Source organism: Anopheles arabiensis, chromosome X (assembly GCF_016920715.1).
Source record: "Anopheles arabiensis isolate DONGOLA chromosome X, AaraD3, whole genome shotgun sequence".
NCBI lineage: Eukaryota > Metazoa > Arthropoda > Insecta > Diptera > Culicidae > Anopheles > Anopheles arabiensis.
In genome coordinates this window covers 21708103-21712521 of record NC_053519.1, presented here as the reverse complement: position 1 = coordinate 21712521, position 4419 = coordinate 21708103, and the positions used below count along the sequence as shown (strand labels likewise).

General features: G+C 49.3%; 1 pseudogene; it reads left to right on the top strand.

Moving 5' to 3' along the window:
- The first annotated feature begins 522 nt into the window (after window positions 1-522).
- On the top strand, window positions 523-2445 carry LOC120906767 (annotated as a pseudogene).
- The last annotated feature ends 1974 nt before the right edge of the window (window positions 2446-4419 follow it).

Genomic DNA, 4419 nt, shown 5'->3' with positions numbered 1-4419 from the left:
CGCCTGAGGAAGCGGACGATGCTAAGAGAGCAAAAAATGATGCCCCCTCTGGCAGAGTGCCGGTTGTGGCCCCGAAATGAACGAGACAGAGGGGTCGTGGAGCACGGTCGTGCGGAAAAATCGCCGGAAGCCGAAGGAAAGTGTCATTCCGGATGGCACCTGCGCAAAGCAAGTTCACCCTGCATCTACTCGGGAGGCGCTTCCGCCGAGGCGTCCAAAAACCGAAGCCGTACTAGTGGCGCCGGGCGAAAATGTTACCCATGTGGAAATCCTCCGCAAGCTAAAAGCAGATCCTGAGCTTCAAGCTTTCGGTAAGAAAGTAGTGCGAATTCGAGGAACAAAAAATGGAGGCTTGCTATTCGAACTGGGCAAAAGCGATGATGATTGCGGAGTCGACTACGCCAAGGTGGTTCAGAATTCCATTGGCAGCAATGGGACAGTAAAGACCTTAGGCCAAATGGAAACGGTGGAAATTCGATACATCGACGCAGAGACGCAGACCAGCGACGTTGAAAAAGATCTTCGGGATTTGTTCACCGAGCTGGACGCGGTAACTTTCGAGAAAAAGATGACCAAATCCTTCAACGGAATGCAGACCGCTTCAGTGAAGCTCCCGACGAAACTAGCAACGCTAGTGGCAGCACGTGGCAAGATTAGGATTGGATGGTCAATCTGCCCGGTAAAAATACAAATACCGAACAGGATGTGTTTCAAATGCTGGGAGACGGGCCATTTCTCCCGCGATTGCAAAGGCCCAGATAGGATCGACTGCTGTCTGCGATGCGGTGAAACAGGGCATTTTGCCAAAACATGCGTCAATCCTCCCAGATGTGTCCTTTGTCCACCGGGTACAAACATGCATCATACCAGCGGCGTTTTCTGTCCAGCGAGCAAGCAGAAATCGACATGGAGATAGTTCAGTTGAACCTGAACCACTGTGAAGAGGTCCAAGACATGCTTGGGCAATTGCTTATAGAGGAGAAGGGAGATGTGGCAATGCTGTCCGAGCCGTATCGCTGTCCTAGCGGCGTAAACAATTGGGTTTCTGACTCTACAGGGACCGCTGCTATTTGGGCTTCTGGTAGATTTCCGATCCAGCAGATCATTTCAAGGCACGGCGAGGGGTATGTGATTGCAGTCATCAACAAAATAACCTTCTGCAGCTGCTACGCTCCGCCAAGATGGGATCTAGAGAAATTCGAAGAAATGCTTAAGAGGATTTCAGATGAGGTCTACGATGTTAATCCTATCATCATTTCAGGAGATTTTAACGCTTGGGCCACGGAATGGGGCAGTAAAAGCACAAACGCCAGAGGAAACGCCGTGTTGGAGCACTTTTCTAGACTGAACTTAGCACTGGTAAATGTTGGCTCCTGTCCCACATTTGTAAGGAATAGCAGAACTTCCATTATAGACCTTACGTTCTGTAGTCCAGCATTGGCTTCTTCCATGAACTGGAGGGTAAGCAACGCCTACACCCTCAGCGACCACCGAGTGATACGCTACACGGCAGGAAGCAAGTGCCACAGGGTTGCCCAGGGCTCCGGTTTTCCAGCCTGGAAAACACAATGCTTCAACGAAGAACTGTTTATTGAGGCATTGAGGTTTGGTGATTTCTCAAACACCTCGTCAGCGTTGGAGCTAGCGTCAGCGATCGCCAACGCCTGTGACACCTCTATGCCACGAAGGAAAGGGGGACCTTACCCACGACGGAGAGCTTACTGGTGGACTACCGAAATAGCCCAGTGCCGAAGCCATTGCATCGAAGCACGCAGAAAGATGAATCGAGCCAAATCCTCGGAACAAAGGGAGGATCTGAGACGTTTGTACATCCTGGCACGATCAAATCTAAAACGGAAGTTCAAGGCAAGTAAAAGGAGATGCTTTTTGGCCCTATGCGATGAGGTTGAAAACAACCCGTTTGGTGCTTACCGAACGCTAATGGGTAAGATGGTCGGCCAAGACCTACCTAGGGAAAGGAAACCAACCGTGCTCAAGACTATCATTGAACAGTTGTTTCCTAACCATGAGCCACAAACTCCACGTGATATACCCCGCAATCCTGATGTTGAATCTGTGTCAATATCCGCTGATGAACTATAGAAGGCTGCAGACCATCTCAAACTGGGGAAGGCACCTGGTCCGGACGGTATCCCCATTGAAGCGATGAAAGCAGCTATCAAAGCGTACCCAGAAGCTTTTTTATCAGTGTTCCAGAACTGCTTCGATACTGGTTGTTGGATTTGTAACAAATATCCGCCTGCAGATATGCAACCTGCAGGACTACCAATCGAAGCGAAAATTAACATCATGGCAGATTACCACTGTTCCATCGATAAGGAGCCATGATGTAATTTGTAACCTTGTAATCAAATGTAACAATCGCTAGAAGCGCATGTCTGTGTTTAGTCCATAGGATGCGCAGAAATAAATCCAAATGAGATTAGAGAGAAAAGGCAAATTGTTCGGAGTCGAAATTTATTTCATATCCTCAACTCGACACAGCCATAGAATCCTTCGGTAGTCCTTGGCGGGTAGCTACAGCTGGACACTCTTGGGCGCTCTCTGGCGCAGTTGGTCAATTTGCTTACTCCCCCCTTGGCCCCTCCTCACCCTCTCACCTTGACTCGATCAGTTCGGCATAGTCCAACGATCAGTCGCTTCCTCTCCTTTTCCCACCCTCGACTCGATCAGTTCGGCATAGTCCAACGATCAGTCGCTTCCTCTCCTTTTCCCACCCTCGACCTGATCAGTTCGGCTTAGTCCAACGATCAGTCGCTTCCTCCCCCTCCCTCGACCTGGTTAGTTCGGCACGTCCAACAACCAGTCAGGTTCTATTCCTTCCCTTTCCTGTGGCAATTCCGGTCGAATTTTTCACCGGTTTGTTCCTCCTTCCCCTTCCTCCATCCTTGGCCAAGTCGCGGTGGCAGTTGCACCCTCTGCCGCCCCCTCCCCCACCACTGGTTTTTTTCCGATACCCTGGAAGCGACAAAAACTCGTTCTTCTACCAAAGCCTGGGAAGCCCCCCGGCGACGCATCAGCACTAAGGCCTTTAGGATTGATAGACAATTTCGCCAAGATACTAGAAATCCTAATACTCAACCGATTAGTTGTCTATACAGAAGGCGAACACGGACTGTCGGACAGACAGTTTGGGTTTAGAAAGGGGCGGTCTACTGGTGAAGCGATCGCAGCTGTTTTAAAGAAAGGACGAAGCGCCTTGCTAAAAAAGAGGACAGGAAACAGATACTGCGCGATCGTTACGATTGACGTAAAGAATGCTTTCAACAGTGCCAACTGGGAGGCCATACATGCAGCTCTCTCCAAGATGATGGTTCCACCGTACCTCTGTAGGCTGCTGAAAAGCTATTTGGATCACCGTATGCTTTTATACGACACAGATCTGGGAATCAAAAAAATGAGCATCACCGCTGGCGTTCCTCAAGGTTCTATTTTGGGTCCAACTCTCTGGAATGTTATGTACAACGGAGTTTTGACCCTAGGGCTTCCTCCAGGAGCTGAAGTGATAGGTTTTGCTGATGATATTGCTCTTACTGTCCTTGGTGAGTCAATAGAAGAGATTGAACTCCTCACATCCGACTCCGTAAGCAGAATCGAGTCGTGGATGCAGCAAATGAGGCTAGAAATCGCCCATAAAAAGACGGAATTCCTCATCATAAGTAGCCACAAGACAGTGCAGTCAGGTAGCATCCAGGTCGGTGATGAACGTATTGAGTCGATACGTCATCTAAAATATCTTGGTGTGATCATCGATGACCGCTTAAGTTTCCGGAAGCATGTCGAGTACGCCTGTAACAACGGCTTTAAGGCAGCAAACTCGTTGACACAAATAATGCCAAACATTGGAGGGCCCAAGAGTAGCTACAGGCGACTTCTAGCTGACGTGGCCATCTCACGGTTGCGTTATAACACTGCGATCTGGGCACATGTTCTGGTGCTAAAGGAAAACCGACAGTTGGTGAACAGAGTGCACCGATTGCTAGCTATGAGAGTTGTTTGTGCCTACAAAACAATATCACACGTGGCAGTTTGTGTTATCGCAAGCATGGTTCCCATCTGCCTCATATTAGCAGAGGATTCTGAGTGTTGCAGTTTCTCCGGAGTTTCAAACGCGGGATTATCCAGATCCTCAGCAAAACAACTCTCTATGAGAAAGTGGCAGTCTGAATGGGATTGTTCAACAAAGGGGCGTACGACACATGCACTGATCCCGAACATCTCTGCATGGATGAGCAGAAAACACGGCGAAGTGAACTTCTACATAACTCAGTTCCTCTCCGGCCATGGGTGTTTCCGGAGTTACCTTCACAAGTACCGTCACGCAAGCTCGCCAGACTGCCCAGCGTGTGTGAGCATCGTGGAGTCAGCAGAACACGTGCTTTTTCATTGCCCTCGTTT